This window comes from Chrysochloris asiatica, unplaced genomic scaffold (assembly GCF_000296735.1).
Source record: "Chrysochloris asiatica unplaced genomic scaffold, ChrAsi1.0 scaffold00138, whole genome shotgun sequence".
NCBI classification, from domain to species: Eukaryota; Metazoa; Chordata; class Mammalia; order Afrosoricida; family Chrysochloridae; genus Chrysochloris; species Chrysochloris asiatica.
This window is the reverse complement of record NW_006408656.1, coordinates 6,864,354-6,874,373: the sequence shown is the minus strand read 5'-3', so window position 1 is coordinate 6,874,373 and position 10,020 is coordinate 6,864,354. Positions and strand designations below refer to the sequence as shown.

The window sequence follows — 10,020 nt, the reverse complement described above, 5'->3', positions numbered from 1 at the left end:
ATTTTGCAATCCCACCAACAATGTAGGAGGGTCCCAGTCTCTCCACATCCTCACCAGCATTTATTGTCCTTTCATTTTTTGATCTTTGCTGTTATTGCTGGTGTGAGATGATATCTCATTTTTGTTTTGATTTGCATCTCTCTAATGACTAGTGATCATGAACATTTCTTTATATGTTTGTTGGCTGCCCGGATGTCCTCCTTGGTGAAGTGTCTGTTCAAGTCCTATGCCCATTTTTTAATTGGGTTATTTGTCTTTTTCTTGTACAGGTGTTGTAGTGTCCTATATATTTTAGAAATTAGTCCCTTGTCCGATGTGCCATTGCAGAAGATTTTTTCCCATTCTGTGGGCTCCCTTTTTACTCTTCTGGTGAAGTCTTTTAATGCACATACATTTTTAATTATTAGTATGTCCCAATCATCTATTTTAAAAGAAGATTAAAATTTACACCTACTATGTCTACTTTTGTGTGTGTAATTTCCAAAATGTTTGGTAATCTGTGTATGCCCTGTATGAGAGCCCTCACATTTGTCCCGATTTTTCCACTGATGGCCTTTATAATTCTGGGATTCACATTTAGGTCTTTAATCCATGCTGAATTGGCTTTTGTATACGGGGTGAGTGAAAAGTCTTGTTTCAATCTTTTGCATATCGCTTTACAGTTCTGCCACCCTCTATTGAAGACTATCTCCTTCCCATGCAATATACTTAGGCATTTTGTCAAAATTCAGTTGACTGTATGTGAATGGGGTTGATTTCTGGAGTCTCAATGTGTTCCATTGATCAATGTATCTTTCATTATACCGGTACCAGGCTGTTTTGACAACTGTAGCCATGTAGTAAATTTTGAAATCAGGGAGTGAGCGGTTTCCAACCTTGTTCTTCTTCTTAAGCAGTGCTTTGCTTATCCTGGGTCTCTTTCCTTTCCATATAAAGTTTGTAATTATTTTTCCATCTCTTTGAAGAATGTCATTGGAATCTGGATTGGGATTGTGTTATTGTAAATTTTAAATCTTCTTTTACTATCTTTTTTTCCCCATCTTCTGAATGACTACTGTCAAAGCAAGACTCAAAATGTTAACAGGCTCTTGAGAGATGATTTTTTTCATTTCATAAACTTCTGTTATCTGGGCCTTGACAGCAGACTGTATACTCAAATATAACATTTCCATTTTAATAGAAAACCCCAAATTTTAATTTTGTTATACTATTTGTGTTGTTTTTAAAATATATCTACAAACTCTTTGATATTTCTCCCTTTAAAAGGTAGAGCACTTTACCTTGAACATGGGTGGTACTTAGTCACTTGCTTCTAATGAATAGAATGGGAAGAAATGATGGCATGTCACTTCCAAATTGTTGTTAAGTGTTGTTGAGTCAGTTCCAACTCATAGCAACCCTGTATAGGGTTTCCAAGGAGCAGCTGGTGAATTTGAACCATTTGTGGTTCAAACTGACTTTGTGGTCCAGTGCTTATCCTACAACACCACTCCAGGACTCCAAAAGTAGGTTATAAAAAGGCACTGCTACTTAATCCTTCCCTTCTCTCTTAGATCATTTATTTTGGGAGAAACTAGATGCCGTGTCATAAGGATGCTCCTTAAGTTCTATGGAGAAGTCCACATGACTAGGATTTTAAGTTACTAATCACTAACTATGTGAGTGAGCCATTTGGATTCAGATCTCCCAGCCCCCCAGTCAAGCCATCAGATGACTGCAGCCCCAGTGAACATCTTAACTGCAACCTCAGAAGACAGCCTGAGCCAGAGCCATCTAAGGAAGTTGCTACTTAATCCCTGACCCACAGAAATTGTGAGATAAAATATATGTATTGTTTTGTTGTCTTCAAGTTGGCTCTAATTCATGGAGACCTCATATGTAACAGAATATTGGAAGAAGTACAGCCAGAGAGCTCCTTGGAAGCCAGGATGGCCAGACTTCATCTGTCATACTTCGGACATACTATTAGGTAGGGACCTCATGGTTGGAAAAATGGAGGGTCAGAGAAAAAGAAGACCTCCAATGAGATGGACTGGCAAAATAACAGCAGCCATGGGCTTAAGCATAGCAACGATTGTGAAGTGCTCATTCTGTTGTGCATAGGGTCACTTTGAGTCGGTACTAACAACAAATTGTGATCTGTTGTAAAAACTTCATTGTTGTCAGCTTCCAAAATTTGTCATCACCCTCAACAGAATAGTTAAGCCATACCATTTAGCAGCTATGTGTTGTCTCTGATACTTTAAAAAGTTTATATTTTTGTTTTAATGATTACCTTCTTACTAATATGCATTAATATGAATACTTGTATGAATACTTTGATCCCCCTTTTCTTTAGACATTTCCTACATGGAGCAACAATTTAAGAATTTAAAGTCTCCCTTTTCGCCCTCCTCTGAGTCCTCCATCATTCCAATTTTAGTTAATAGTATTATCTTTCTTAATATTTATTCTTTTACATTTAAGTATAGTTAGGTCTATAATATTCCGTTTGTTGTCTTGAAATCAGGACTTTAAACCAGTTCATTCCAGTTTGACTACCTGCTGTGAATTTGCAGTTTCATCCCAGATATACTGATTCAGCGTCTACATTTTAACAGGCTCTTCAGGTGGTTCTTGTGTGTGTGTGTGTCTGGACACATACGTGTATATATACATATATAAGAACCACCTGGGGTTCTGTAAAAATAACCTGGGAATCTTGTTAAAGTATAGATTCTGATTCAGTTTATCTGGGGTGGAAAGAGACAAGTCAACCCAGAAGGAACTGATAGAAGCTCTGCTTTAAATCATGTATTTTAACTTCCACTTCTTACCTATGAGAAAATTAATGAGCCTAGTCTACTTCTTTCTTCCTCTATTCTCTAATTGTTTTAAAGTTATTGTTAAGTGCCGTCGAGTTGGTTCTGACCCATAGTAACCCTGTGTAGCGTTTCCAAGGAGTGGCTGGTGGGTTTGAACTGCTGACCTTGCAGTCCAGCGCATTATCCTGCAGCACCACACCAGGACTCATGACTATATCGTTACTGCCACTATTCACTGTTGAGTCAAGTCCAGTTGATGGCGACCTCATGTGTGCAGAGAAGTACTCTATAAGACTTTCAAGGTTGTGACTTTACACAAACCGATCTCCAAGCCTAGTTTCAGAGGCATCTCTGTGTGGGTATAAAACACCAATCTGTCGGCTAGTAGTCGAGTTCTTACCCATCTGCACCACCCAGGGGCATTGTTAAAGTACATAACAGTTGTGTACTATCCTTACCCCCACCCAAGCTTTGTTTTAGTCTTATATTTTAATGCTCACCACCAGTCTCTTTGCTTGAAGTCCACTGAATCCCCTCTTATTTGGGTGCAGTTTGTCTTCAGGAAGGACTCCTGAGTGTAGTAGTCCCTGAATTTTTGTATACTGACACTGTTTTTCTGTAGTCCTGATACTTATAGACAGTTTGGCTGCATTTAAAATTCTTGATGCACATTTCCACCTCTTGATTATCTTGTAGATGTTGCCTTACTGTTTTCTGACTTTGAATATTCTTGAGAATTCTGATGCCAAACTGATTTACTATCCTTTGAAAGTGATTTGGTCTTTCTGACAGGGAGCATAGGTGATTTTTTTTTCCTTTGTATTAAAGTATCATTTTATAGGATATACCTAAGTGTTGCGTGAGCATGGTGGCTCCATAAGAAAAGCACTGGACTATGAACCACAAGGTTCACGGTTCAAGCCTGCCAGTAGCTCCGCAGGAGAAAGATGAGGCTTTCTGATCCAGCATAGTCTTGGAAACCCTATTCAGGGTCATTCTGGGCCAGAATCGACTCAAAGGCACTTAGCAACACACTGGATATTGGATCCTAGTTATTCTTTTGTAAAGAATAGGGTTTTGCATTTTTTACCAGGTTTCTCAGTTCAAGAGCTCCCCCTTCTGTTGCTGTAGTGAATAGCATTTTACTTTTAAAATTCTGCCCTTTTTTTGGTCAGACTTTCTCTAATTCTCTCTCTTTGTCCTTCTTCTTTTTTTTTTTAGCCTTAAAGTGCATTCTTGCTATTAGTTACACCCACTCCTCATGTATTGATATAGTTAGGTTCCAAAGACCAAATTATTATGTAAAAATCAGTGTTATGTGAAAATGGAGACTGGCCATCTCAGATTACAAAATGGAGGATGACTACATTACTACATAACTTCCAAATTACATCATTATTTAACTGCAAAACTACTGGAAATTATGGCCCAGCTAAGTTGACATAACCTTAACTATCAGAGTCAGCATTATTCTCACCTCACACCTCGACATTTGCTGCTGCCAGATGTTATATGCTGTTAAAGCACAAACTAGTTGATAGTAGACTTTTTAGTATTGTAGTAAATACAAAATGTCAGATAATGAAATTGTCAAGTGAGTGGAAGGAATACTTTTTTTTCTTTCCTTCATTTACCATACATACATTGATGTCGCTGAGAAACAATGCCTTTACTTTCCAAGTGCTTCTTTTCCCCAAAGTGACACATTCCCAATATTGTCACCTCTGTTCCCCATACATTTCCTAAGCCCTTAACTTTTGATTTCCCATTCCTAGTGCTTATCTTCAGGTTTCACATCAATTTCCAGAAGTTCTCACAAGGCCAGCCTCTTACATAGGAATGAGCCCTTTTGATGTTATCTGGGTTCCACCATTACTAAGACCTTCCATAATCTCTTTTAAGTCCTTTACATGCTTGTGAGGGTTCTAGCTGGTCTCTAGAATATTTTTCACAATTTTCATGTAAATTAGAGTTTATCAGAAGTTCCCCCTATATTTAGTATATATTGTGGGAATTTTTATTTGCTTTTCTTTTTGTTCCGTTTTTAGGAGGAAGTGTAGGGAGAGTCATAGGAACCCAGACTCCTTCTATTCTTTTATCACATAACATTCTGTGTTTAATATCTGTGTGTTGTATGTCCATCTTGTTTGTTGCCTTTAGCTGCCACATTTATTCTATAATATGTATCCATCCCTTGGTATGTGCCTGTTACCCTGGTGAAAACACCAATATTGCTTCCACCTCCCTGCTACCATGAACAGAGCAGGACACACACTTGTATGTGTTCCCATGTTAACCTTCATGATGATTTTTCTGAATTATATGTTCAGGAGATGAGATCTCAGGGTCACAAGTCACACATATACACACATACTGAACTTTAGTATTTCAGAATTACTTCCCAGCAGTAGCTCAAATAGCTAAACTTTCCAACCATTGTACACAAGAGGTCGTTGTTCTCACACATTCTTGCCAAGATTTTGTATTAACCACCTCTTAAATTTTGCCAAGCTGGGAAATGATCTATTAGCTTACCAGCCTTAGGTTTTGTACTTTGGATCTTGTTTAAGAAACCCCTCCCCACCTAAGTCACAAAAATAGTTTCCTGCATTTTCTTCCATTAGCTTCATTTATACCATTAATAAATCGGAAATTCTTTTTTTTTTTAGTGTCAGGCTGAGTTCTAATTGCATAGTTCTTCATATTGCAAATCAGTTTTATCAACATAATTTTTTAACTATCTGTCCTTTCCATATAAAGATGGATTCATGTCTTAGTTATGAAAAGATTGAAGTTGTCAAAGATTTCATTTTGCTTGTATTCACAATCAACACTCATGGAAGCAGCAGTCAAGAAATCAAGCAATGTATCCCATAAGGCAAATCTGTTACAAAAGGTTTCTTTAAAGTGTTAAAGAGTAAAGAGCCCTGGTGAGGTACAAGTTGCACTGAAGGCATTAGTGAGAAAAAAAAAAGCCTCCAGGAATTGACAGAACACAAACTTAAAGTTTTAACAAACTGATGCTGTGATAGGAGCACTCGTTAGTCTATGTCAAGAAATTTAGAAGAGAGCTACCTGACCAACTGAATGGAAAAGATACATATTCATGCCCATTCCAAACAAAGGTGATGCCGCAGAATTTGGAAAGTATCAAACAATATCATTAATATCACACGCAAGTAAAATTTTGCTGAAAATAATTTTTAAGTGGTTTTAGCAGACATCAGCAGGGAACTGCCAAAAATTCAAGCTGGATTCAGAAGAGGATGTGGAACAAGGGATATCGTTGTTGACATCACATGGATCTTGGCTGAAAGCAGAGAATTACAGAAAGATGTTTACTTGTGCCTCATTGACTATGCAAAGGCACGTGAATGTGTGGCTCATAACAAACTATGGACAATATTGTCAAAAATAAAATGGGAATCCCACAACACTAAATTGTACTCATACAGAAGCTATATATAGACTAAGGCAGTTGTTCAAGCAGGACAAGGGGATACTGTATGGTTCAAAATAGGAAAGGTGTGGGTCAGGGTTGTATCCTTTCACCTTAGTTTTTCAATCTTTATGTTGAGCAAATACTCCAAAAACTTGGATTATGTGAAGGAGAGTACCATATCAGGACAGGAGAAAGGCTCATTAACAAACTTTGATAACCAGAAACACAACCTTGCTTGGTAAAAGCAAAGAGGACTTGAAGCACTTGCTGATGAAGCTGGAAGATCAAAGACTACAGCCTTCAATATGTAAAGAAAATGAAAATCTTCACAACTGAATCAAAAAACATCATCATAATAAACAAAGAAAAGATAGAAGTTTTCAAGGATTTCCTTTTACTTGGATCCACAATCAGTGCTGATGGAAGCCGCAGTCAAGAAATCTAATGTGAATTGCAGATCTACTGCAAATGATCTCTTAAATGTGCTAAAGAACAAAGATGTCACTTTTAGGACTAAGGGTACCTGACATAAACCATGGTATTTTCAATCACCTTATATACATCTGAAAGCTTGACAAAGAATAAGGAAGACCGTAGAAAAAAATCGATGTATTTGAATTATGTTGTTGTTGAAGAATATTGAAAGAACAACAAATCTGTCTTAGAAGAAGTACAGCAAGAATGTTCCTTAGAAGTGAAAATGTGGAGACTTTGTCTCATGTACTTTGATTATGTTACCAGGTGGGAAAAGGACAGTCTGCTTGGTAAAGTCAGTGAAAAAAAGGAAGACCCGGAACAAGATGGATTGACGCAGTGCCTACAACAATGGGTTCATGCAGAGCAGCAACTGTGAAGATAGTGCAGGACAAGCCATTCTCTAGTTCTGTTGTGTATAGGTTCATTGGAGCCCACTCTACGACCCCTAACAATAACAACACCTTTTTTATGTGTCAAGCTTTATGCATCATGGATTTATTTGAGCTTTCTACTCTTCCATTGTTTTATTTGTTTTTGTGTCTCTCTCTTGCTTTTGGAGTCCTGGTGTGGCGCTGTGAGTTAATGTGCTATACTGCAAAGTTGGTTTGAACAGCAAGGTTGGTGGTTCAAGATAACCAGCTGCTTCTAGGTAATCCTATACAGGGTCACTATGGGTTGGAACTGACTCGATGGCACTTAACAACAACAACAATTTGCTTTTAAAAATTATTATTTCTACAGCGTGCTAGGTCTTAATTGCTGTTGTTGGTAAGTGCTGTCCATTTGTTTCCTACTCATATTAACTGGCTTCCTAGTAGTGGTTGGTGAGTTAGGACTACTGACCTTGCGGCTAGCCATCCAGTACTTATCCTACAACGTCACACCAGAACTCCACTAGGTCTTAATGTTGTTGTTGTTGTTGTTAACTGCCCTTGAGTTGGTTCTGACTCACAGTGACCCTGTATAGGGTTTCCAAGGAGTGGCTGGTGAGTTCAAACTGTCAACCTTGAGGACTTGTGCTTACCCCACAGTGCCACACCAGGACTCCACACCAGTTGGTAGAAAAAGTCTCCTTCTTTGTATTTTCTCTTTCAAAATTGACTCATCTTTTCATAGACTTTTACTAGTCCATATACATTTTACAATGAGTTCATCACATTTCTAAACTTAAAAATGTTTCTTTTTAATTTTTGCAAGGTAAATTGTCTTATCCAAGCACATAGTTTATTTTTTCAGATTTTCTTTTATGTCCTTTAATAGAATTAAAAAGGTTTTCAGGAGAAAGGTACTATGCCGTATTTGTTTAATTAATTGATGGACAGTTTATAGTTTTGTGAATGGTAGCCTGCCATTTCTGGTTCATTACTCCTAGTATGCTAACTGCCATTCAGTCAGTTCAGACTCATAGCGACTCTGAACAGGGTTTCCGAGCCACTGGTAGGTTTGCTATTGGTTTTTCTGAAGTAGTTTTAAGCATGAGTATTTAACTTTCTCAGATGTTTATTTTTCAATTCTTGGGATAATCACATGGTTTTAATCCCTAAATATAGTCAGCTATATTAATGGCTTCCTCGGTTAAATTAGTCTTGTATTCTTAAAGCTTTCTTGACTGTTGAATTCAGTTGGATAATCATTTTTGCATCTAAAATCTATTTTCATTGACAAAATGGATTTATTATTTTATTTTCTTGTTCTGTCTTTGTCCTTGCAATAAAGAGGCAGCCGTTTTTTTTTCTTTTTCCTTGTTTTCTGGAGCAATTTAATTTATAAAAGGATTATCTGTTCCTTAAAGCATTGGTAAAACACATTGTAAAATCATTGATGCTGAAGGCTTTCTCCCTCTCCCTTAAAAGTCTTTAATTTTCATTCCATTTATTAATAAATATTTTTGTTTGTTCATTTTTCATTCTACCAATTTTGGCATTTTATGATTTTCCAAATAGTCTCTATTTCATCTAAGTTATGAATTAGCCTGACAGTGACGATAATATTATTTTCCTTTTATCTGTAGCTAGCTCCTCTGATTTTATGATGCAGTTTGATTACAGGCAATCCCTACCTACATTAACAATGTGCAATTACCCACCTTGGTAAGCCTTCCTTCCCTTTCGCTTCCTGGATCCCTGCTAGGAGGAAATGTGTTGTTACCTAGTTAATCATAGCTTCTAACACTCATTCAACCTCACCAGCTGCTCCTTGGAAACCCTATACAGGGTCAGAATCGACTCCACGGCACTTAACAACAACAACAACAACAACACTCATTGGCCTACTGCTCTGCAACCATGTTTTCCTCCTCTGGTGCCTTGGGTTCAAGTTTGTATTCTTTGCAGCCTCCACTTTCCCATTAAGGAGCTCTGGTAGTGTTAAGATTTACAGCCTCGGAAACCCTATGTAGGGTCGCTATGAGTCAGAACCGACTCCAATGCACACCACCACCTTCACATTGGGGGAAGTTTTCACACTCTCTCTGACCATCTCTGCCCACCCAAGTCACCTGCTCACCCCACCCAGGCTGCCCCTCCTCCCCACCCAGAAGGTTTATTCTTGGTTGCTTGGTTTAAATTACAAATAATCCAACATCAATTTCATATCAGACAAATTCAAGCTAAAAATTCAATGCAAAAGTACCATCAGAGACAAACCATATGGAATAAGGTTGGTGTGAACTATCAGGAGTTCAGCCAAGTGGAGATCCTGAGTTGTCGTTGTTGTTAAGTGCCATCGAGTCAGTTCCGACCCATAGCGACCCTATATAGGGTTTCTGAGGAGCAGCTGGTGAGCTTGAACCGCCAACCATACAGTTCATGCAGTTCAAACAGCTTTGCAGTCTGGCACATTAACCCACAGCGTCACACCAGGACTCCAGAGATCCTGAGTAGATAGTTATATATATGGTACTGGAATTAGGATCAAAGTTCAAAGGTCAAGGGTGGAGATAAATAGTTGGAGTCGTCAGCATATATATGGTATTTATAGCCATGAGTCCAGATGAGACCATTAAGGAAGTGTAGAAAGAAAAAGGAACAAGTCCAAAGAATAAATCCTGGCCACTGTAACATTTTGCAGTCAGGAAAATCAGGAGGAACCAGCAAAGATGATATAGAAGTTACTTTCTAGTCAAAGCAGGACAACATGATGTCTTGAAAGATATGCGAAGAACGTATTTCTTAAGAAGAGTGATTAACAGTTTCAAATGTTTGGAAAAAGTCAAATGAGATAAAAATGAAAAATTGTCCATTGGATATTGATAGTATTGGTGGTCTTCTTAGGACAGGTTCAGTGGTGGAGTAGGGG

General features: G+C 37.9%; 1 pseudogene; it reads right to left on the bottom strand.

The window, feature by feature from the left end:
• The window catches only part of LOC102833316, a 6,365-nt pseudogene extending 2,069 nt beyond the window's left edge, over positions 1–4,296 (bottom strand).
• Between the last annotated feature and the right edge of the window lie 5,724 nt (positions 4,297–10,020).